Source organism: Mastigoproctus giganteus, chromosome 7, assembly GCF_048544385.1.
Source record: "Mastigoproctus giganteus isolate SK-2022 chromosome 7, ASM4854438v1, whole genome shotgun sequence".
NCBI classification, from domain to species: domain Eukaryota; kingdom Metazoa; phylum Arthropoda; class Arachnida; order Uropygi; family Thelyphonidae; genus Mastigoproctus; species Mastigoproctus giganteus.
The window spans coordinates 230,916,503-230,943,844 of record NC_143581.1 but is presented as its reverse complement, the minus strand read 5'-3'; positions in this window follow the sequence as shown (position 1 = coordinate 230,943,844).

Genomic DNA, 27,342 nt, shown 5'->3' with positions numbered 1-27,342 from the left:
AAAAAAACCATAATTAGGAGTTATCGGTAGTGATAAGAAATTTCTTTAGAAGCAGACATACGTTTCCAAACCAAAGGTTGTAGGTTCACCTTTTGGATCAAAACACGGGTACCAACCTTTGAGTTTTAAAAAGGCTGATAATAAGACAATGTAAGCAACAGGAGTTTTCGAAAAATGCAGATTTCTTTTAAGTCCACTCTGCACTAGAAATTAAATTAAATATTTCACTGATATATTAAAATACAGCTATAGAACTGTTCTACTAATACAGTATGCTTTCAAACATTATCTTACCTAAGATTTTCCTTTCTATAGATTTCTCATTGGATTGCGGGTTACATATTAAGTGGTCATGACTGCGCCGACAAAGATACTGTAGTAGACATTCCTTCATAAATGTTGAGAAAAGTTTACTTATAACAATAACGTTACTGTCTGTTCAGACTTAGCTGTCAAGAGCATTTTCAAAGCTTCACCAGAAAATGAAGATCAGAATTCAGCTTTATTTTTCAACTGGTTCACTATCTAACACTCAGTATCACTATGATGAATTATTAAAATGAAAAGAATGACTTGGAAAATTTTGGGATATTTCATACTTCCTTGCTCATATGTCATTTCCTCGGCCAAAGACTACTGCATATACATTCATTCTTTCTTCGTTCAGCACAGTATCTAGGTTCTCTAACTGAAACTGACAAAACTGATTAGAATTAGTTCTATATATAAACCAGATGTTTTAGATAAGCATGACCTCCCCACCTATTCCATCTTATCTATTAATTATAGCTGCCAGCTTTTGACTTTCAAAACACTAGAAATCATCTAATAAGCAAGACGAAAAAGCGGTTTCTAAGCCAAAACAGGAAGAAAACAAAAGGTGTCTCTTCTGCAAAAAAAAAAGCTACCAAAAAAAAAAAAAAAAAAGACGAAAAACAGAAGTTTTTACGAAAAAACTGTTTTTTTTTTTTTTTTTTAAGTTCCCACTGCTCGAATTTCAATTCCACCGGAAAATACACATTTTATATTAAAATAGAGCCACAGGATTGTACAGTACGGTATGTACTGATTTTACATATTAGCTTATCCAACATTATTATGTCTGTAGATCTGCTTGGATATTCATCAATGACAATTTTGATTGCTTCAAAGAAGATACTGTTGTAGGCTCTTCCCTCTTCAGAAAAGCTGTCAAAGTTTTGTTCATAATAATGCTGTTCAATACTGTCTAGACCTGACTGTCAAGAGACATTTCTAAAGATGCACCGGAAAGTAATCTGAACTCGGTGTTTGTCTTTCTAACCTCATTGTTATATTTCAAGCTTCCTTGTGCACTGTCAGCTCCCCAGCCAAGGACCACTGAACATCAATTCTTTCTTCTTTCATGATAGTTGTGGTAGGCTTTTAAACTGAAACTAACAGAACCCATGCTGCAAAATCTCTTGTTCATCTGCACATTTGATGATACCAAAAAATACACGTGGAAAAAAATTTTCAAAATTCAAAATAATTCGCTGCGAAATGATGAAATTAGTGTTATTTCGGCATATATGAGAACATAATTTTTCAATAGGAACTTGTGCATCCTGTAATCAAAAACAGCCATAACGTACTTGTTTGCTTTTAGCCAGCGGGAGGTTGATTGTTGGAACAGGCTTCCATCTGTTGTTGTGGAAGTGGATTGGGTTGAATAAATTTAAGGGACAACAAGAAGTATACAAATTCTTGGAGGATAACGGATGGATGAACAGTGTTTTTTTTTTCTCTTTTTTTTTAAGCTGATGCTATATAAGTTTGCTTTCTTGCATCATTTATCATTTGCCGTTTCTACTACTTTCACTGAGAAAATGAACAGGTTATGCTAAGGTAATAATCAATTTCCGAAATGGAAATGGAAGATTTTAAAACTGTTAGTGAAATAAATTTGCACATAACATCCGTCAACACATCTAGGAGTAATGACCTCAGTACATTAATGTAAAATACTTTGGAATGAAGAGCTATGGTCGGATTTTTTAAATGTTGGCATATTTAAAAGAAACAAACAAATTGCTTTCTTCAAGCCAGAAGAGAAAAACATCAACAGGCATTCTGCATGAGCGAGGATAACACCTAGAATTATAATCTTCCTTAGTCTATTTAGGATTGCTTTTATGTTTCAGAAGTTCCTTTTCTCTTCATCAATTTGCCTTCTTTAAAAAGTTTTGGATAATTAACTGGATTTAGACATGAGTCAGTCGACTCACCAATGATCGCTCGATCTACTTTTCAATTTGCTAATTCTGAAAAGTGGCCATATGGCTTTTATCCCCATTTCTAAGGGCTTCTTTAAATATACTTCTCAAAGATTGCCACTGTTTCTACAGGGTGGTTCCTTTTGTGAAATAAATGATAAATAATAATTATTATTACATGTATCCAAAGACAGTCAATGTGTACACACTCTCTGCTTCAAACTCTTTTTTACTTCAGTAGCATGCATCAGTTGAATTTCTTTAAACTTTTTTTTTTTTAGCACTTCTTTCTAGGTGGTAGTGGTAAATTCTATCGAGTATTCTTCCACTTGCACAGGAAGGAGTATGCAGATTCCTTTTCAGTACACAAATTAATAAGATAAGGACAGCCTGTTAACAGCAAGTTCAGGCCTGACATAACAGGTACATTACACTAACCAACAAAAAATATTTTTTGTAAAACCCCCGCAATGAAAATATGCGATTCTGGAAGAAATAAACGCGCTGATTCCGAAAATCACCATAAAAAGTCTCTATTACGTCTACATCAAAAGATGAACCAACTTTTAATGTTAAAATAAAGGGATATATAGTGAGTTGCGGGCAGCACCCACCTGCTCTCGAGGGGCTGTTTATGTTTGGAGGATTGATTTACAACCCTGAAAACATGTCACGATCAGTTAATACTTGGAAAACGTTGGCACAGCCTACAAAAATGCTAAGTGTGCTCTGTTCAAATTGTAAATTGTTGCATCGGAATTTGAACCTAAGAACCATAGTTGGAAGTCTGATTATGTTTATCACAAGAAAACCGGACCAGAATCTATTGCTAAAATTAAGAGAATTAGCTTATACTGTTAATTAGCTTACTTATACTTCTACTGCTAAAATAAATCAGTATGTCATATATTATGCGAAATTGGCATATTTTGGTAAAACGCAACTCCCTCTATATTTAATAACTGTGACGCGATGTGAAACTATCATGATGATTTTCGAAATCTACACATAAAAATTGGTTAAAGAAAACATACGTAACTCGGGCAGTACAGACGTCCTCCAACGTGCTCCTCCGATGTCTGTAATATTTCAGCACAGTGATCCCATGGCTCAAGTTTGATACCTTCCTTCCAACGCGGATTTAAGTCACCAACCCAGATCTTTAAGTGATTCCGGAAAGATGATAAAAGGTGAAAATAAATTTATGATTTTAATATTAAGTATATCGAAAGCCAACAGCGCTCTACGTGCCTTAATCATTATCTTCTCTCAAGGTCGTCCGTGCGAACTTCACCTCACTGCGTGGGCTGATTGTTCTCAAACTGAAAGAACCCCCGACTCCCAAGGACAAACGCCGATTTGTCCTTGGGAGTCACGACCTAGCAGAGTTAATTCCTTCCTAGAATTTTCTAGGTCACGGGCTTGAACCCCGGTCTAATCAAGAAGCGTGTGCTACGCACTGCTGCTCCTGCCTACCGGGCTATGGAGGTGATGATGTTGTACCACACAGCAACAGACATGACCAAGTTACTTAATCGAAGATCATCGACCAGGGATGCGTATAGAGAAGCAAGAGCCCCCACCCCACTCCCCCACTGGAAGGCAACGAAAGAATCCCAACAACATTAGCAAACAAGCAATTATCAAAGACTCACCGCAGTAAACAGACGCTCGCAGAGAAATATAACATCTCTGTCGCCTTGACCAGGACCAAGATTTTTGTCTCACGGTTTGGACCCTCAACAAGCCCCGAATCCATAAAGAAAATGCTCCTTGTAGAACACAATATCCCCATCGAAGTAAAACAGCTTAAAACTAGGCAAACTGGCTACGCCTCATTTCTAGTAAGGTATTCACCCTCTGCCTACGAAAAAGTTCTGGATCCCGACTTCTGGCCCCCAAGCATACTTATCAGACCTTTCTCTGAAGAAAAAAGGCCATCCACCCAGCAATCCCTACTAACTCGTCCTCTACAATAGCAATCACCTATTCCAAAAAACCTCCATCCATGCCCCACATTCAGTGTCTTCTCGCAAAATATGCACAGTATTAGCAGAGTGGGCAGGAGCGGGAGTGCGGTAACACACGCTCTTTGAGTAGACCGGGGTTCAAGCCCCTGACTGCTGAATACGGTCGATCTGCCAACCCGCACTGGACCAGCGTGGCAGATTATGGTCCATTTCCCTCAGCATGAATTGTTGAGGAGGCTTCCATCCTGCAGTGGGTTGATAATGGCTGCACTTTACTTTTTTTTTTATTGTCAACAAATTGGCCCCTCTGCAATCTCTCCTCCTGCTCGACGAATATGATTTCATCTATATCCAGGAAACTTGGCTTAACCATGGAAGACAAATTATCTGCATGGCCATCCCGACCAATACGGCAATATTTGCAACAGCAGAGTCCATAGATGTGGAGGTGGCGTCTCCATCATATACAAAGACATCCACCACCTTGTGAGTGCACAACTCGGCGACTCTCCTGCATTTGAAGCCATTTCTGCAATTTTTAAAGTCAAAGAAGTGAGGACTCAAGTTGTAGCTGTATGACCATAATCCCGACACAAGGGATGAGCTAACTACCTGGATTATAACCCACCTCAAGCCTCACATGCTAAACTTTGTTTTATGTTTTAGGAGATTTCAACATGCCCTCCCCAAAACATGAACCTGCTATGAAGGACGTCGTACGCGCCTTCACATCTCTTGCGCAACCTACAAGACGACATCAAAAACTCGACCTCTTATTCCATAACTTTGACCATCTCACTCTCACAACGCCGATTTTTAAGTTTGCATCAGATCACCTCCCAATTGCCTTTGATTGTGAAAGCCTATGCTCTTCCCGAAAATTTGAACAATATGACCATAAAGAATCCCAACTGAAGATCTTCTCATTAAAATATATGCAACCTCAAATCATCCTACAAAGACTAAGAGTTACAGACTGGAAAAAAATTGCTGCTAGCCATCCTGGTCAAACTCTTACCAATTTAGCTAACTTGTTAAAAAAAGACATCGCCCGTGAAGGGACTTCCAAATCCGACCGCCTGTCTTACAACACCAAGAACTGGTTTACCAGCGACGCAAAACTCGCCTTCATCATGAAACAGAAACTATACAGGAAATGGCCAAGGACATGGGATCTAGCCGACTACCAGCTCTATAAAAAACATCGGGAACGCTTCCTACGCATTCGGAGGACGGCACAGAACGACTGGATTGCACACAGAACGAAACTTGGGAAAAGAATCTACACAACAAGAACCAACAGTCCCCCATTACCACTGACATCTTACTCGCGTGGGCTAACTCACTCTAAACTAAGCCCCTGCCCGCCCCAAAACCCTTTATTCGGATTAACTCACCAGCTAACCAAACATCACTGAATAAAATAGCCTACCACTGTCCCGGATGGATTCCCCGTTTTCATGATTAAACTATGCAGTGCATATATCACAGACCTCTTGCTTGACGCGTTCAACACCTCTTCCGCACGCCTATCATTTCCACATTTTCCCCAATGCATACAGATCTGCACGATAGGAAACTCCATTTCACAAAACTATTAGTTAAATACTTTTCCGACAAACTCCACATCACATTCTTAAAGAAATGTCTCACGTATGACATAATCCCCAATTTCGCTCGTATCTGCACAAAAAACACTGTTAAAAAATACCCTTTTATCATACACCAAGCCTCTATTGCCATAATTAAAGCTGAATTACGGAAAAGATACAGAGAAAAATATCTCCTTTTAGATCAAATACATATCCTTAAATTCAAACTTAAAAGAGAACTAACCCCCACGACTTGGTACGATTACGTACAACAGAACAACACCCGAATTCAAGCAACTTTAAATCAGATTACCCAAAAGCACTCCAAGAAATGGGATACACTCACTAGGAGACACAAAAAAAAAAAAAAAAAAACCCACAAACTCAGTTGTTAACATCTCTACACAAACATTTTCCCCTAACGAACTTGCCAGTCTAGAATACGGATTCAATTTCGCCATTAACAGCAACAACTACCCAGTTAAAGACGCCATGATAGAAATGCAAACCAAACTTGATAACCACCCAGATAAATATCGAATCATACATGAAACTAACGCTGTTTTTAACTCCCAATTAACTAGTAAACCTAACATTCCCCAACAACAATTAACCCACATACCAGACTTTATGAAAACCCCGAGCATTATAATACAAAAGGCAGACAAAGGAGATACCATCGCAATCATGGACAAAAACACATATATAAAGAAAATGTTACACATCTTATCAGATTCAACAACATACAGAGCTTGCAACAAGTTTAACATTAACAAGCTCAAAAATAAACTTGATGGGATGCTAAGAAGACTCAGAGCAAACAAACAAATTAATTTACATACCCTCCAGCAAATAGGCATACGGAGTAACATTCTCCCAGACATTTTTGGAATAGTCAAACTCCATAAACAAGATTATCCTTTAAGACCCATCGTTTCCTATAAACAGTCCGCCTATGCAAACCTATCCATATTCCTCGTCAAAATTATTTCACCTTTAATGAGATTTTCTCGGTTCAGGGTCTACAATACTAAACAAGCACACGAATATATAACTTCCATAACCATATCTGAAAACGATATTCTCGCGCCCTTCGACGTCGTCTCTATACACAAACGTACACATCGAATCCATGCTACTAGCCCTTAAAGAACTATTAATCAAAGACGACACATTAACAAAACGTACCGACTTAAATATTAATGACATTTTAGAACTCACATCACTGTTACTTGACGACAAACAATTTAAATTCCAAAATTACATCTACGAACAAATTTTCGGCCTTCCCATGGGCCTCGGTATCTCTGCCCCTTTATCCGAGATCTACCTCGCATCTATCGAAGAAAAAATTCTCCAACCCTTTCCCCCAGGAGTTAAACTATACATGAGATATGCAAATGAAGTCCTCTTAATAGGCAACAGAACCACCATCAATACTTTACTGAACACCTTTAACACAACACAACACATGAAAGACTCAAATTTACCCTCGAAGTAGAAACCGATAATAAAATTAATTTTCTAAACCTCACTGTATACAAAACAAACACATCTTTAGGCACCAAAATATACAGAAAAAACACACATACAGGTAAATTCTTACATTACCACTCACACCACCCTCTATACATCAAAAAAGCAGTTCTATACAACCAGATATACAACGCTGTAAAATATAGCCACACACAAACAGACCTATATGTAGAATTGCAATACCTCACCAAAAAATTCATCGACAGAAAATACCCACCACAACTAATAAAAGAAACCATCACCAAAGTTCATAATAACACTAATAACCCAAACAAAATTATTAACCACGTGAACAAGAATAAGATACATAAACCCCTTATCGCGCTCCCATATCATCAACAATTCGCTAGAAGACTTCAACAGATTTTTAAAAATACAGATATCAAATTAATACTCACATCTTATAACAAATTAAGTTCCAAATTCAATTCATACAAGACAACACATGAGTACGAGACACAAGATTACAACATTATATATTTGATCAGATGCCAATCAGATTGCCAAGCATGTTACATAGGCAGTACAACATCAAAATTCGGGACATCAAAAATTTCCAACACGCGTGCATACTACCACTTTAATAGCTTCAAAACTAATTCAGCAAGTACAGAACTAACACAACACGTCCAATCTCAAAATCACAACCCACACATCGATTCAGCCATCACAGTAGTTAAATTAAATTCTAGCTACAAAATCCTTGAAAACGAAGCCCTCGTTATCGAATGGTTTAAGCGCCATACATCACTCAACGTGTTAAACAAAACGATTCCCGCCAATTTCTCCCCCATTTGGAATTTAGCACGTATTAAGTTTCCACGTGCACTGAAATGCATTTCGGGAACCCAACCCGTGTATTACACAAGCGCGCCCTCTCTCTCCCCCCCACTATAGCTAACTGAAGACGAGTAATCTCGAAAGTCGCTCGTGCGCGACTATTACCTTCTAATTTTTCTTAATTCAATTTAATTTAATTAGGCAACCATAGAATGGAAGGTGCACTTTCCTTTCTTAAAAAATTTTTTTATAGCCCATAACTTAGTTTTAAACCCATAATCCCTGTAAGTTATTAAAATCCTATAACCATCCTATAACTAAGAGGTGAGTGCTGAAAATTAAGCTAAGCCATATATACGATCTAGTTTTACGAATACATAAAATGGACAACTGCACTAGAAAGAAAAGATCTGAATTCGAGGTGTTTTTTTTTTTTTTTTTTATTACTTGGTTGAATCTTCTCTTACAACAAAACAAAAGAGAATAAAAATCTCGACATCATCCATTCGCATTCTTGTAATGCCAAAACAACACGAGGCTGAGAATAGCCATGAGAGAGAGGATCCATTGCAAAAGAAACTATCACCAAGTTGTCATCTAGAACAGTGCTCTCCAAACATTTTTGGTCGCGCACCCTTATTTTACTTAAAAGGACTAGCGCGCACCCCAGAATAAAAAATTAAATATATAAGTTTAATATTTTTTTATTTATAAATCGTTTACATGGAAGGCATTATATCTAAAATCACGTTTATGAAATCACAATTTTAAAACATCACAAATTAAAAAAAAATACAAAACAAAATTAAATTGAAGTTCAAGCACAAAATGATATGAAATCATTAATGTAAAAAGTGTAATAAATGTAATGCAATACTACTTGTTTTATTTATAAACAATTTACATGGTATCCATTATATCTAGAATCACATATAATTTGAAAATATTACAATCTAATTTGATGCAAAAATACAAAACAAAACAAAACGAAATTGAAATTAAAGTACAAAGTGGTATAAATCAAACCAACAGCATTTCTTTAGTAAGAACAATGCGCTTGAATATTTTTCATTACTGTTGTCTACCTTGGTTTCATATTTTGGGACACAGCTACCCGAAGATCTGGTTCCAAGTTAAGTTTATTTCTAAACGTGGTTTTAATAATAGTCATTGCAGAGAAAGTCACCTTACATAGATACGTTGATCCAAAAGGAAGGATTGCATCGCTCGCTCTGCTTACCAAATAACCCACGGATCATCCGCGCACCCCACTTTGGAGACCACTGATCTAGACTCTAGAGGACCAGTAACAATTACCGTGCAAAAGCGTTGCTTGTGAAAAAACGATAAAGAGTGTTGTGTGCAAAGTTAGGACTGTCTGGTATTCTGGTAGGTAAGTGAACAAGCTGAGCGGGGATCATTAGTAATTGTAAAAGCCTCGGCAGCTCGTCTAGTTAGAAACTGTCCATGTAGTTAGAAAACTGAAGCCAACTGGAGTTGTCAATACTACAATCGTCAAGAAAATTTAGCTCACTATTAGGAAAGTTAGATTGAATAAAATTGAGTTTCAAAAGAAAGTCAAAGATTTCGTAGTGATTCTGGGAGCTGGAAGGACGATAGAAGCAACAGATGAATTTGACAGAACAGAGTAGAGCGAGTTTAAACCAAAGATCTCTTTGGTATAACACGAAAGATATTGTCCACCCTTCGATTCTACACTTTCACAATGTAATAACAGTGTTCTATGGGTTTGTTGTGTGACAGTGTGTAAACCTAACGGCAGCTCTGTGAGCTAAAATGGTGAGTATATCCGAAGCACCTTTAGGAGCAGCTGAGACTTTATTGTCTCTATGATCTGGGTAATCCATTCCTGATCAGAAACTATTTTTAGTTGGTTTTTATTTGATCGATTTTTGTCTACAGGTGCGGGGATGCCACAGTTTGGCCGCCTAATACAATTACTCTAATAAATAAATAAAAATATTGAGCGACACTTTGCCCGCCTAATACAATTCCTCTAATAAAAAATAAAAATATTGAGCGACACTTTGCCCGAGTCTGATCATCCAGTAATGCTTCTGTTCCGCAGTAGGAAATGTTACTGGGAGATTCAACATAGGGCAGACCGGGAATATATTCTGCAATAAACACAGATGGAGCGCAGATTGTCTGCAAGGTGCAAATGTTGTAGGTGGTAGATGACTTTCATCAACCGGTGAAATACCACCACTTTGCTTATTGGAGGCTTGAAGTGGTAAAACCCATGTTTAGTCTCTAGAGCAAAGTTTCCGGCATCCCCCCCCCCCCAATACTTCTCCTCCAACCCATGCACGGTACTAAGTACTATAGGTTTTGATACCTTTCGTGTTTGGGGTTTTCATAAAAAAAAAAAAAAATAAAATAAATAAATCCATTTGAGAACTAATGACTAAAAGCATAATTGAACTGCTGATTTATTCAGAAAATATCAAAACCTAAAAAACTGTAGCGAGATGGGGAAAAAACGTTCTTGTATCTGCCGTTTTGCCCAGATACTACAGCAAGGATTTCATACTGAAAGTCTTTTAACTGTACCCTGGAAGAATTCTACAAGGCTTATGAAGGGAAGTTTTCCTCCCGGTCATATTTACACTTGCACCCTGCTTTAAAAATATTTCCACCGAAAGAGACACAAAAATAGACAAAAATATTATCACTGTTCACAACCGGGTGGTGGGGGGGATTACTTAGGCAACTACAAAGGATGTACATGTACAGTATATTGAAATTACTCAAATATTACAATATATTTTATGTGGTAGATGACTCTCATCAACCGGTGCAAAACCACCACCACCACCACTTTGCTTATTGGGGGCTTGAAGTGGTGCACCCCATGTTTAGTCTCCAGAGCTACGTTCCGGTCAACCCCTCCCAATCTTTTCCATCATGCAGTATGACTAATGTTTTTTGAGGCTATGATAAACACTATGGCGAGACCCAAACTTCCATACATTTAAAGGGTACAGCTCTAAAACGGTACTCGCTGTACTGGTTATCACTGAACCGAACCTTTTGGTAACTCTCTAGGAAGCTTCCGGATCAGCTACTGTATAATCTTGCTACCTATACTCTGCCAGATAGTGAGTTGATGCAGTCTGAGTAGTGTGTACACGGGGGGCATCGTTGAGGCCACGTTATGTCAAGGATCTGGGTATATTCTTACTATGTGTATACCATATCCAAAATTTCATTCCTTCATACAGCATGTCCCTCCCCCACACTTTTTTTTCTTACTATTGAACAGACCATGAAAACTCAAACTAATACAGCAAGCTTATCTGCAAAAAGATCTTAGATCTTAACCTCCCAAACATTTCACAAATATACGTGGTCTCGGTTCTAATCTCAACGATGTACATTTCCACTCACAGTCTGCCAAACCCCATGTACTTTCTCTGACAGAATCTCAGTTATCGGTTGATTCAACTATTGCTCATCTCAGTTGCCCAAAATATTCGCTGTATGATTCCTTTCGCCTCAAAGGTGGTACTTGTATACATGTCCATTCCGATATTCCCTGTCGGAGATTTCGTAATTTGGAATCTCCACTTTTCGATCTTCTCTGGTTTAAAATCTCTCTACCTCACTGTGTCAAATTCATCTCTTGTCTCTATCGTTCTCCCAATTCCACTAATTACTTGGAGCTCTGACTTCCTCTCTTTGCAACTCAACTTTCTCCAGTCCAACTTTCCTAACAGTGAGGTAATTTTCCTTGGTTATTTTAATGTTCACAACTCCAGCTGGCTTCCGATCTCTAGTCACACAGACCCAGCTGACCAAGATGTTGTTCCTCAGACAGATTGTTCATTTACCTACAAGAATACTGGACAATCCTGACCATACAGCCAACACGCTTGATCTTTTTCTCACAAACAACCCTTCTAAGTACACGGTCGAAATGAGTGGTCTTTTAGGCATCTCAGATCACAACTTGGAGATTGTCTCTTCTCCAATGGAGCCTTTATCCCATGGCTATTCCCAATCTCATATTGTTTGGCATTACAAGAATGTAAAATGTGATGACCTGCGAGATTTCTTTTCTAATTTTCCTCGGTCGGATTACTGTTTCAAAACTCCTGATGTCAACGTTTGCTTCGATCGCGTCAGTGAAATTATTCTTGTAGGTATGGAAACCTTTATTCCACAGTCCACGTTAAAATATCATCCTTCATCTAAACCTTGGTTTTCCAATAAATGTGCTAAGGCTGTTCAAGAGAAGAACGTTGCTTATTGTAATTGGCTTGTTTTCAATTCTTCAGTTTCATTTTCTGCCTACAACAAAGCTCGCAACAATTGTAAAGCAGTTATTAATCAGTCCAAACTAGATTTTGCACAGGCTAAAAGCAGAAAACTTGCTTCTTCCCCTAATGGTAAACGAGCATCCTGGTCTGTTGCCAAAGCTACTGGACGCAACTTTTGCCCATCTCTGCTCCCACCTCTGTCAAAACCAGATGGTTCTATTGTCATTTCAGCCAGAGGATAAAGCCCACCTGATAGCACCCCATTTTCCTTCCAACTCATGTATTAATAATCATGGTAAAACACCTCCCACCATTCCAAACACGCTCCATTCAATGCATCCTGTGGTCTTCCGTCAAAAGGATGTCAGAATGATTTTGACGAACTTAGTTGATTTCAATGCTTCTAAAACTCAGTCCTGTCTTATATCCTCCAAAAAGGATTCTTCTGCTCCTATGCTTATCTTTGGTGGCACTCCAATTTCTAGGCAAGATGACATCTCTCTTCTGGGGATTACCCTCACTTCTTATCTGTCTTGGAACAAGTACATTACAAATATTGCTTCCTCTGCATCTAAAATATTTGGTTTTCTCTTTCGCTCTCGGCTTCACTTTTCTTCCAAACAGCTTTTTACTCTGTGGAAATCGCAAATCCACCCTACCATGGAATATTGTTCCCACATCTCGGGCGGTGCCCCCAAAACCTCTCTCAGGCTTCTAGATTCCATTCAGAAGAGAGCAGTTAGGTTAATTAATGACTCATCTCTAACAGAGTCTCTCCATTTTCTGTCTCATAAACGTACTGTTTCCGCTGCATGCTTTTCTACAGATACTTCCATGGGCACTGCTCTTCTGAATTGGCATCTATAATTCCCGCTCCATCTTTAAAAACAGTCCGAACACGTGCCGCCACCATCCAACATCCATTTACAGTCCAACTTGAAACTCACAGAACCAACTTTTCGTTTTCTCGTTTATTCATTCAACTGCCGTTTTCTGGAACAATCTTCCTTCATACGTATTTCCTGATAATTGCAGTCTACATAAGTTGAAGTCTAATGTCAACAAATATCTTCTTTCGTCTTAACCTCAAACCCAAGCACGGTACTAAGTACTTTAGGTTCTAATACCTCTTGTGTTTGGGGTTTTCATAAAAAAAAAAAAAAAAAAAAAAAACTAAATAACATTAAAATTAGATCTGTTAAACTTAAACTTCTAACATTCGTGCCCTTAATTTAACAAAGACGCTCACGGGACGTCTTAAAGACACTCCTTATTGTTTTTATTATAAAAATTTAATTTTTAGATCTTATACTGAATTAAAAACAGTGATCGATCAATTATGATCTGCTAAACTCATTTAAAAATGTACTGAATAAACACTCTAATTTTTTCGTCCGTTCACGTTTAACAGGTGAAGTCTAAGTTCTATACCATAATTAGACACCTATCGCTGGCGTCTTTGAGACGCCACATGGGAATGGAAGTTGACTACAAGAAAGATACTCTTTTGTTCACATGGAGTCTGTTAAACTAAAAAAAAAAAAAAAAATATGTCTCGTAATTCATAGTATATCGAAATGAAAGTAGGAAATACCGTACAACCAGTTAGAGAATTGATGTACACCGATGGATTTCCTTTTATTTCAGATTTTAGAAAATAACAAAAAAATTTAAAAATAAATAAATAAGAAAATAAAAGTGGCATCTGTCAGACACCATGCTAGCAGTGGAAGATTAAATCTAATGAAATGAAACAGAAACTGAGTAAACTTTTAAATCACACTGTATTTGGACCTGATGAAATGAAATGTAAAGTTTTCACTTGGCAATCTTCCTTTAAAAGTTCTAAAGTACAATTTTATCTCAAAAATTTAATGACACTTTTTAAAACTATCTTCCTTTCTGTTTAAGATATAATTACATGACCCTCTCTCTCCCTCGCCAATAAATTGGGATTTCCCCAACGGAAAAAAATAAGTTTATAAAATACAATTCGACAAAAATTATTTAAAATCAACAAAACGTTTCTTCTCAGAAGAAAGGCTTTTTCTAATTTACGTGGCTTCACTTAAAAGTATTTTTGGTTATCACATTTTCGTAATAAAATCCATTTAAATCACTTCTTTTTTTTTTGTATGTGTGTGTGTGTTTGCTACCTGTAACACTCATTTGGGTCAGTTGGGGTAGATTTATTTGTTTGTTTTGTTCAAGTTTTCTAAACAGAGACTGGGATCTTTAATCCGATTCGAGTCCGGGAAATGATAGCTAACACTGTCAGATTTTATTTTAATGTTCTGCCATTCCGAGAAAAACGTTAAAGAATTGTTTCAGACTTTCTTACACACAGTCCGTTCCAATCGAAATTCTATTTTTACTGAATAAATCCAGCATCTTCAGTGAACATTTACAATGGAACTGCGGTAGCACGACTAACGTTTATTTTCGAAAACTTCGGAAGGCAATAAAACATTTCCTTTTGTTACTGATGAAATGATTTCTTTAGCAAAACTATCTTCGAAAATTGCAAATCGCAATGGAAAAGTTTTTGAAGAAATTTTCGATATTACAGTTTAATCTACATAGCATGAAAATATGATTTCAAAATAAGAATTTTAAGGACGCTGTATGGAAGAAAGAGTTTATCTGTTTCTAAATACGTGAATTGTAGCCTACATACAGAAGACAGGATGATGGCAGGTTAGTCCGCTTTAATTCATGAATATAAATTGCACAATTAAATGTATAACCGCGCCCTACTGACGACGTCAAAAACTTTGACGTACTCAGTAAAATGCTTTTGCTTAAAATTATCATAGCATCTTTAATTTAGATTGTCTGGTTGGTTATGCGCAATGCCCTGTCATAATCGTTCAAATTAAATAATGCATAGCATGTGCATTTATAAACAGTTCGATATCAGTAATACTTACATCAGTTAGTCCCCAAATCACTTCAACAGGTGCAAATGAAATGAAACGTACATTACTTTTAAAAATGTTCAGACCCTTTCTCCTCGTCTCTTCCTGAAACTTTGGACTTAGCCGGTTTGTACCGGTTATATGCAAAGTAGAAGTATAAGCATGTCAAGCGATCACCACATATATAGTTTCAGAGATGACTGAATTTGATTGTTACAATTAATTGCCTGCTATTGCCTTCTATTTGAATATTTCCAGTCATCTGGAGCTGACATTGTGAAAACGACGAGCCATACAAAAAAGGAAGAGATAAGCAAGAATATGCATACTTACAGGTGCCGATAAGAAATCCCTGAAAAAGAAAATAAATCATCCCAACAATAATCTTTGCAAAAAAGTGAGCTTTATGAGTCTATTCACACTGTCAACTTATGTACGAGGTGGAGTGAGCGGCGAGTCTTCACCACGCCACGTCATTTCACACCATAATGTATAGGAAACAGTAATAATTTCAGACAGACCACACTGAGCGGTTGCATTCGCCCACTGTTTCCTGTTTCGCCTTGGACAGAATGGTGTGGAGTAGAGTGCTGGAGTATACCATGTGAAAGGGAGAGTGCGACGTCTGTACATCAAAGAGTGGCTGTAAGTGTGTGTTGTGCTGTAAATGGCTGTGTGCTCCCACCTCTGTCAAAACCAGATGGTTCTTTTGTCACTTCAACCAAGGATAAAGCAGACCTGCTAGCAACCCATTTTACTTCCAACTCGTGTATTAATGAGCTTGGTAAAACACCTCCCACCATTTCCAACACGCTCCATTCAATGCCTCCTGTGGTCTTCCGTCAAAATGATGTCAGAAGGATTTTGACGAATCTTGATAATAAGAAAGCTCCTGGTCCTGATGGTATTTCTCCACTTGTTCTCAAAACCTGTGCTACTGAACCTACTGCTGTTCTTTGCCGCCTTTTTTCATTTTCTTACTCCAAAGTGTTTTTTCCTTCTGCTTGTAAATTTCTCGTATCCAGCCAGTTACTAAACAGGGTGACAAATCCCTTCTATCCAGTTATCGTCCTATTTCAATTACTTCTACTCTTTCTAAAATAATGGAGAAATCAATTAACTGCCAACTCTTAAACTACCTAGAAACCTTCCGTCTGTCGATCCACAGGTGATATTCTGGCCTATGTTACCCATTTACGGATAAATTCAATGGAAACGTTTGATGAAACACAAGCAGTTGCTCTTGACATTTCAAAGGGTTTAGATCGCGTTTGGCATAAAGGTCTTCTAAACAAGCTTCCATCTTATGGTTTGCCAACTGTTTTTTGCAATTGGTTATCCAGTTTTCTCTCTGACTGCTCACTGAGGGTGATCTAGATGGCTCTCTGTCTTCTAAATTCTCCACTAATCCGGTGTCCCCCATGTTCAGTTCTTTCCCCCACTCTTTTCCTCTTGTATATTAATGACCTAATTCCATTGACGGGAAATCCTATCCATAGTTTTGCTGATGACAGCGAATTGCATTCCACTTTCCAGTATGAGAAACCTTGCCCTGTTCAACCAGCTTCAAGTCCTTGAAAATCCACTACCAATTCCTTAAATGTCAATCTCCAGGTAATTCTCCAGTGGGGCAAGGACAACTTAGTTGATTCAATCCTTATAAAACCCAGTCTTGTCTTATATCTCGCAAAAAGGATTCTTCTGCTCCTATGCTTATCTTTGGTGACACTCCGATTTCTAGGCAAAATGATATATGTCTTTTGGGGATTACCCTGACTTCTAATCTTTCTTTGCACAAGCACATTACAAATATTGCTTCCTCTGCATCTAAAAAGTTTGGTTTTCTTTTTCGCTCTCGGCGTTACTTTTCTTCCAAACAGCTGTTCATCCTGTAAAAATCGCAAATCCGCCCTACCATGAGTACTGTTCCCACATCTGGGGCGGTGCCCCCAAAATCTCTCTCAGGCTTCTAGATTCCATTCAGAAGAGGGGAGTTAGGTTAATTAATGACTCATCTCTAACAGAGTCTCTCCATTCTCTGTCTCATAGACGTACTGTTTCTGCTGCATGCCTTTTCTATAGATACTTCCATGGGCACTGTTCTTCTGAACCGGCTTCTATAATTCCCGTTCTCTCTTTCCAAACAGTCCGAACACGTGCCGCCACCAGCCAATATCCATTTACTGTCCAACTTCAAACTCCCAGAACCAACTTTTCATCTTCCTCGTTTATTCATTCAACTGCTATTTTCTGAAACAAACTTCCTTTATATATATTTCCTGAAAATTACAGTCTACAGAAGTACAAGTCTAATGTCAACAGATATCTTCTTTCGTCTTCTCAACCTCCAACCCAACCAATGTACTAAATACTATAGGTTCTAATACCTCTATACTTATATAGAGGTGCTAATTAAACATCAATTATAGATCAGCACAAAATCCAATGCACCCCGATTCCGTGGTGCATCGGAGAATTGATTTTGTCTACGAGGGTGTGGAATACTTGTAAACTATTTGTATAGTTGATTTAATAACGGACAGTATCAGCACTGAAGTGCTCTAGAAGACATCATAGAGGTAATTCCTCCTTTTTTTAACCTTTTTATAATGAAATAAATATATAAGTTTTAAAAAAAATAAGTTTAAGTAACTTATATCCAAATTACGTGGCACCCTTGGAATGTTGTTGAGGCACCCCGGTTGAAAACCACTGCTATAGACTATAGAGAAACATCAGTTACAATAACCGTTCACTTGCAGCCGTTACTGATAGTACATCGGCAGCAAGACATTATGCTCAAACCGCCCCAGTTGTTTTGTCCTTTCTGCTGTCCAACACAAATGCTATTTTTAATAGGGCAATATCAGCCCACATTCGGCTCTCATATCCCACAATAGTTACGTAATGTGAATATGCTAAAATAATCAGGAAAAATCCTTGGACTGCATACACCACGCCTATCATCCCTCGAACAGTTTGGGATACTGTAAGAAACTACTGCCCTCTGCTTCTCAGCTCCTATCACTGTTGCCCAATTCACAGTACGGCTCAGTGTTCGCCAAAACGACTTTGCCCACCTTCTCGATTTCCTACTCCAACTTTTGGGCACTTGTATCTGTATTCACGGAAGCCACACAATATTTATGTACACATTTTTCTAATAACCACCACTGAATCGATACACAATCATTTCTTGTCGACACTGATATCTACATTGATATCTGTAAACTCTCTGCCCATTTTAAACAAAAAGCATATACTTCTTTTAGGTGAAAAAAATTAAAGTAATGAGCAGTGTCGTTCACAGACAGGTATTACGCATTGTTTGAAGAACTGCCTCCTCCAGACTATGCATTTAGGAGAAACAACAAAACTGCGAAATGCGAACACAGGCTTAACCAGATGATTTGTTCTTGTTTACTTACATTAGGAAGTTCTTTTTAAGTCCTCGCTGTAGCAAACTTAGTAAGCTGTACGTCAATCCTTTCCATTTCATTACCCAAATAACAGGTACAGTGCAATTTTTCAGTTTTAAATTTAATATTAGACGGCCGATAATGTTATTGCTGCTTGCCATAATTCAGGAACAACAGGTTTCCAAGGTCAGAAGTGCTAGTATCGACCCTGCTGTGGCGCCTCCCTAGCCATGTGGGAAGGAACAGCAGTGCGTAGCACACGCTTCTTGATTAGACCGGGGTTCGAGCCCGTCACCACCAAATACGGAGGATGCGGAAAGGTCAGGGAATGACCACCGCATATCCCGGAGCAATATGGCCTTAGTTGCTAATTCTCCTAAAAATCAAATAACAAACAACAAACAAACGACCTTGCTGTCGGGATAATCCAATCAATTCCCTTAGGAATTTTCCCCCAATTAAAATTCCTACTCTGTCGAAGTATAGATCTACCCTACAAGTATCCTTAGGGCTTGTAAACAATTGTTTGGAAATTTCCATTTGTCCTAACAGCATTGAAGAAATCTAAATCCTCTAGCTGCCCACGAAAGGAATGTGAACAATTAAAACGTCTAAGTGATAGGCCAACACGTGCCTCCGGTGTTCAGCCAACAAAATGTAGCTCTAGCGTTTCTAGGCATAACTCCCCGACCTGCACCACTGAGGCTTTAAGATTTCCGTACAGGAAAACCATAATGAAGAAAACACCTAGAAAAGCAAAGAATATGCGAAATAACATTACAATTATTGGACCGCTAGGTTCGGACGGCACACCTGAACCGAGCAGGTCCGTAGCAGTAACCCACACAGAAGAACGTAACCCACAATCTGTTGCGATCTTTGAACCCGGTACCAAAAACAGAGATATAAGAAGAAAAATTTCAGAATTGCATGTCACTTTTATTAGCGATATAAGTAATTAAATATATATATATCTCGGCCAATGGGAAAAACTAGAAAACTGGGTACAACGTCTCGAGAAAATTGAGGATTTAATATTGCACAGAGAAGGGCAGGAAACAAATGGCTTTGAGATGATTCTTGAAAGTGTTAACAGAATAGCCAATACTCTTGAAACATACCAAGAACCCGGAATAGCTCAACTAAAGAAAAGGAAGCCATACTCAAAAGGGAAGTGAGTACTCAAACGTCAGATCCTGTCTCGTCCGCGCCTAGTGAGACTGTAACGAAGCAATCTAAGGTGCCAATTAATAATAATAAATCTGCTCTTGAGGTCTCTAGTCCTCTAGAAGAAATGCTAAGGAATTCTGACTACTTAGAATTTATTTGAAAAATCACAAAGAAAAACTCCAGATTCCTTATTACTCAGATAAATCGATCGAACCAGACTACACACCAGTTACCAGCTCCACAAGGAGAAATAATGCATCACAACACCAGAAGACCACCTAAAGCGGTTGTCAGAGGTTCAGAACTGAACTATAAAAAAATCCAAACACAAATCAAGCTATCCGCAGCAAAATACAGCTGCAGTGGACATACAACAGCATTACTTCCAACCAACAACGACAGTAATGCAACAAATACATCTGATGGTCACAGCATGCAGTTTGAAAGTAGCTCCAAGAACACAGTTGAACCAAGAGCATGGGGGATGAAATCTGCATCTATCAGCAGTAAAGTTACTCCAAAGCAAGGCAAGAACTTCTTCACCCAAGCTGCTCAGAATCGTGATGCAGTTATTGGCTCTAACCCTAACACACTGGATATTAAAACGGTGCAGCGTAGAGGAAGGAGGTCAAGGCCCTCCAGCATTTTTATAAGTGCCCGGAAACAAGAGTGGAACAAGTTGAAATCCTTCTGAAGCAGCTCGACATACCCGGTACCCCATCAAGGTCCACACCATGCATCCATCCTATGCCTCTTTCCGGATTAAGATCAAAGGTCCCAATATAGAACGATATCCAAACACAGCTATCTGGCCAGCAGGTCTCTTGGTGATGTCATCGTTTGGTAAGCATAATGAACCAACGGTACAAGCGATCTCGAGAACAGAGATGGACAGTGTGCCTCTCTCTCTGCGTAGCTAGGCAGCGAACCAGACTGTCCCTTCCAACTTACAATCATGCAGATCAATGCACAACACTCTAGATGCGTTGCTGATGAGATCAGGCTCATTGCAACAGAAAATTTGATATTATATGCATTCAAGAACCTTATGTCTCTAAGCACTTGTATGGGCAATCTTCCAAAGTTATGGGATATCCCAAAACGTCAAGGATCATTCAGTCCTCTGAAACAGATCCTAAATCTGCCATCATCATATTCAGCAAAAATCTGGATATCACTGTTATCTCTGGCTTGTGTAATCAAAATTCCACCTGTATTTTAGTCTCTACATCAACTTTCTCATTCTACGTACTGTCACTATATTGTCCACCATCAGCAGATTTTAATTTATCACAAAGATATCTAGAACAGGTGTTTGCTACTTTAAATCCCACATATTTAATAATTACAACTGATTCTAACTCAAAATCTTTGTTATGGTTCAGCAATGTCTTGGACAACAGAGGTAGGATTTTCGAGGAATTCTTGTTTACCTACAATTTAAATCTGCACAACTTACTCAACCAACCGCACACCTTCTCAAACTTCCACGGAGAATCGAACATTGATTTAACCATTTCAACGTTCGCCATTTCCTCGAGGATCTCTGATTGCACATACATACTGACTACACAAACAGTGACCACCGAGCAATCACTTTTAAGATATCTCTCCTTCCAAATACTACAGGTCCCCCTCCTTCTCCTCCTCCTCCTCCAAAAGATTTTAGAAGATTTTCTATGAAAACCATCAAATGACCTTTATTTATGTCTTCAATTCACCAGGATTTTAACGTTGACACTCGCCGGTCTTTGAACCAGTTCAATGCCTCAGAATATGCATTCTATGTAAAGGCTGCCTTACTTCGTGGTACAGAACGCTCCGCTAGGAAGAAAATTAGCAAGCATACTACATTTCCATGGTGGACAGCTGAACTTTCCACTCTGCGCAAAAAAGTACACAAAGCACGCAGAGACTTTCAACGGAGAAGTCCTGGCCTGAACCAGAAGTCACCACACTAAAAAATATCTATAAAGGCCAGCGGAAAGAATATGTAAATACAACTGCAAAATAAAAACTTGCCTCCTGGCAATACTTAGTTCACTCCACAGGAAATTCTGATCCCTGGGGTCTATTATATAAAATTGGCAAAAACAAGTTTCACTCCTCATGAAGGATTCAACACTGTACTGAACAACGAAATAGAAACCACTAACTGGAATGACTCAGTTAATGCCATCCTGGATCGTTTGCTACCCCTGGACGATCTCATCACAGAAACTCCAGAACAAATATCTATTAGGAATAGCAACTCAACCAACTACTCCTCATGTGAAACGGATCCCTTCAGTCTTCCCGAGCTAAAGCAGGCCCTAAGCAAAATAAATATCCATAAATGTCCAGGTTTAGATCTTGTGGGAACATGCTGTAATTATTAAATCTGCCGACGTCTTTACAGAAATACATCTATGTACAACAAATGTCTTATGAGGGGATTTCTCCTGATCTCTGGAAGGTAGCTTTGATCAAAATTATTTACAAGCCTGACAAAAATAAATCTGATCCCAAAGCATACAGACCCATTCCTTGGCAAACTATTTGAAAGATTGTTAGCACCCAGAGTAGCAGATTTAACTGAAGGTCAAAACTTAATGTCTCCATCCCAATTTGGCTTCAAGGGAAAATTCTGTGAAGACGACTTGGTCTCTTTAGTTAACCACATATCAGCTTCGAGGACTAAATATGAATTGGCCATATTCATTGACTTCGAGGGAGCTTTCGATTTCCTCTGGTGGGAGAGCGCTTTCAATTGGCTTAACAAAGCCAAGTGCTCTCAGCTACTATTCCAAGTTATTAGAAGATACTTCCAAATAGACTCATCCAATAGTCTCGAACCAACAGTCTCTCTGAAGGACCATCTCAAGAGGATGCCCCCAGGGATCAGTTCTGGGACCCCTCTTCTGGAAGATAGTTTTGGACAGCTAGCTCATGCAAAAACCTGACAAGATCTCTGCCTTCGCCTACGCCGATGATTTGGTTCTTCTAATTCCAGGCGATCGTGTCTCCAACTAGAACAATCAGCCAATATAACTCTCTCTGAGCTAATCAAGTGGTCAAGTATAAATAAACTGCGAATATCTGCCACAAACTGATGATTTTTAAGGGCAAGTTAGATTACAGAAGACCTCCTAACATAAAGATAGACGGTAAGCAAATCCCTTTTGTACCTGAATTAAAACATTTTGGCGTAATTTTAGATGACAGGTAACCTTCTCCTCTCATATTAATCACCTCGCCTCGGAGAATAAGTTTACTGCAGCAATTATCCGCATTTCCAAATCGGACTGGGGACTAAATAACAAGACTCTCTTACTAGATTATACAACAGTATTCGTACCAATAACAACATATGCTTCGGGAGTCTGGTTTCATAGTGCCGTTAATGTTCAAATCCGTTCCAAGCTCGCCTCCATTCAACGGATTATGCTGCTTGCCATACTCCGAGCCTGCTGGACAGTATCCGCTGCTGCTCTGCAGGTCCTTGCTGGAGTCTTACCACCAGACCTGCATGTCATCTTGAAAGGACTATGCTATCGTCTAAAGCACAGAGTTCCTGTCGAGATTCTCGGCATCTAAGTGCTAACATCAAAGACAAGAAACGGAGAATCTGGAATAAACTTTTCAGTGTGTGGCAATCACGATAGTATTCCAGTACTACTGGTCAAGTCACCCGCTCTTTTGTTCCTGCAGTTACCATCCCTCTCAACAAGAACGTCCGCCAATGGTTTTCTCCCAGCTTAACAACATCGTATATACTTAGTGGGCACGGCTCCATCAACTCGAAACTACTTCAATTTGGCTTGTCTGACACCAATCTCTGCTTGTGTGGTGCTGAGGAAACTGGATCCACGTTCTGTATCGCTGCAGCCTGTACCACGACGACAGATCTACACTACAAACTGCTGTCAGCAACTTTTCTGAAGGCAATGAAGTGGCACTGACTGAAAATTCTCAATCGTTCCCAGCTCTACAACAATTCTGCCCTGCTGTTTTCACCAAAAGAAAGCAACTCTTCTGAAGTCTATCAACACATCAACAACAAGGAACCAACCCAACACCTGTAATGTCTATCGATAACTCTTAAAACTAATATCACCTGCCTGCCATCACTGTTTTTTCTTTTCTCTTGTTTTTTTTTTAGCTGGTACCCCAGTTTGGGCAGCTATGAATACAGGATTAACTAGCACCCACTGGTATAGCACTACCCTCAGTGGGTGCGGTTTTCGTTCTTCCTAGGACAGAAAAAGACTACTGTCTTGTAGTTCCTGTGCCACAATTTATACTTCTGATTAGTTGCGTGATGTGATTTGCTGTGTGGACATGTACATGTTCATATCACTTATGACATTGTAATTCACATGATTCTATGTATATCATTGTGTATAATATGTATGTATATACATAGCGGATTTGCCCGTTTCTGGCTAGGGGCCGCTTGTTTTTTTTTTTTTTTTTTTTTTGTTAAGAAAGTAATAACTTAGTATAATCATAGTAGCATCGTTTTTCTGCCGGCAAACTCGGGCTTTTTCTTCCAGCTAATCGACTACATAACATATGCATAGATGCATATTATATACGGCGCATCATGGCCTTAAGTTGCTGGTGCGTTTAAACTCTACGATAACAACAATAAAATAGTTCGTTTTAAAAATAAAATCTGTGAAACAAAACCTCACAGAATACCTTACCTTAAAAAGAAGAAGAAGACAGTCGAGTTTACAAGTGTAGTACAGTGGTAATCATCGTCCTCCCCACACCGACTGAAAAGGCCCCAATTCGAATTCACCCAATGACGCGAGGAACTTTTAGAGGCTTTTTTTCACTCCTTTGGATAAGTTAGTAGTAGTAGTTTTAGTGGTAGTAGTGGCATGTGATGCAAGAAAGCGAGTGTATGAGCTTATGCAGCATCAGCCAAAAAAAAAAAAAAAATCACACCATTCCCTCCAAATGCCTGTCCAGTTCGTCCTTAAATTTATTCAACCTATCAACTTCCACAACGACAGATGGAAGTTTGTTCCAGCAATTAACCACCCGCTGGCTAAAGGCAAATTTTCGCACATCTATTCTACATCTGTCCTTTCTTAATTTGAATTTACGCCCCCTTAGGTTCGTAATCTGAACAAGTGGAAGGATCCCATCAGAATTCAGCGTGCTCAACCCATTCAAGGCCTTATACACCTCAATCAGATCACCGCGCAGGTGCCTAGTCTCCAGCCACTGCAATTTGCAGAACTTAAACCTCTCTTGGTAAGAGGATCCCTTCATTCCCCTCACCAATGTTGTTGTACACGCTCAAGTAAATCTACATCCTTCCTAAATGAGGCCTCCAGACCTGTACGCAGTCTCAAGGCGTGGCCTGACCATTGCCTTATACAGAGGGACAATCACCTCCTTCTCTCTGCTAGAAAAATCCCTATATATCATTGACAAAACCGCATGGCCTGCCCTGGCAGCCTGTTCAGAAAACTTCATATCTGACTGCAGAGGTTCCCAACCTTTCTCGGTTCATAGCGCCTTTACTGTCCCAGTAATTTTTTCACGGCATCCCCAGGCCAAAAGAAATACCTAACACAGCGGATTTTTCGACCTTTTAATATATACCTATATAAAATAATTTTATTCTTTATATAGAGGCACTAAATAAAGATCAGTTATAGATCACCACAAAATTAAAAAGATACGGTAATGGATATTGTACCCTTTTTATAATGAAATAAATATATAAATTTCAAAATAATAATAATAACTTTAAGTAACTTAAATCCAAATTACACGGCACCCCAAGAATGTTGTTGCGGCACTCTAGTGTGCCACGGCATCACGTTTGAAAACCGCTGAGTTAGTCGGTCACAGGATGGATAGCAAGGTTCTCCTCGCCCACACAAACTCCGGTTTTTCGACCGAGAAAATCAGGCAAATCGACTATAAAACTCACATAATTTATGGACATATTACATATGGTGTAGAACTATGTTTGTTCTGGCTGATTAAAGCCAACTTTTACCTATTACAATTTACACAAGGGCTGCCGTGTAATGTCTGCTGTCCTATTTCATTTTAAATATGTTAGGGCCTCTGACTGCAGGGAAAACTCCATGTCCTCTTAGAATACAGATTAGTGTGAAGATAAATTTACTCCAGACACACGTTACTATCAAAGAACAATTTAATATACATGTAATAATATTGTTAGGTCTTAATCATACATTTTTCTTTATAAGACACAATTCTCATCGGTTAACACATACATTTTAAAATACAGTCTTCTTGAGTAACATGGATATTTCTACAACTCCACTTTGCTGGAGGGGTCTTCACAGTTATTAGAACTTACTTATACACTCCAAATACAAAAACTCCTTTAAACTCCGCGCTCTAAACAGTTAATATACAGGGTGTCTCAAAAATATTGGTACGAACGTTTAAGGGAGGTAGATAACGTCTAAAGGAATGTGAATCGCATAGGAACCCATAACGGGAAACGTCACGGGAAAGTAGTAGCAGAGGCACAAGAAGCAGAAATGACACAAGACAGTAACTAGTGCCAAACATTTATTTGACATAAAATTAACAGTGGAGTACGAAATGGATGCATTTCATAATGTTACAACAGATGCTCGAAGGTTCCACCATGAGACGCGATGCATGCGTGACACCGACGCAGCATGGATCGGCGGACACGGTCGAACACACCTGGAGTTTCTTTGACAGTAGCAGCAGCGCAGACGAGTCTCGCCACGAGATCCATTTCCGTCTCCACAGGCGATTCATACACGATAGATTTGAGGCCCCTCACAGAAAGAAATTCAGGCTCGATAAATCAGGTGAGCGTTGGGGCCAGGCAACGGGTGACCACGGCCAATCCATTGATGCCCAAAACGCCTGTTCAAATGGTCACGAACACACCTTCCATAATGGGCAAGCGCCCCGTCATGTTGAAACCAAACGTTACGTCTCACATTTGCTGCAACTTCGTTAAGTAACCATGGTAGAACTTGTTCAAGAAAGATCCGATATTTAGTGGAGTTCATGCGGGATGATAACATGTATGGGCCGACTAAGCAGTCACCGACCATACCTACCCACACATTTATTGAGAAGCGATGTTGTGCCGCACACCATGTGGGTTGTCGTGAGCCCACACATGAGCATTGTGTTGATTGAATAAGCCTTCCCGAGTGAAATAAGCCTCATCCGTGACCAAAACATAGTCTGGAAAATTGAAGCCTTGAACACTTTCTTGTAGAAACCACTGCGCAAAAGCCACACGTGCAGGATCATCTTGGGGGAGCAGTAACTGAACCCTTTTGGAGATGAAAGGAGTGTAAGGAATCGTCGCAGACACGCTGTACACTGCAATGAGACACGCCTAAGGCAGAGGCAATGGCACCTGTGCTGGTAGTAGGAGTATGCTGGACGGCATTCAACACACTTTCTTCC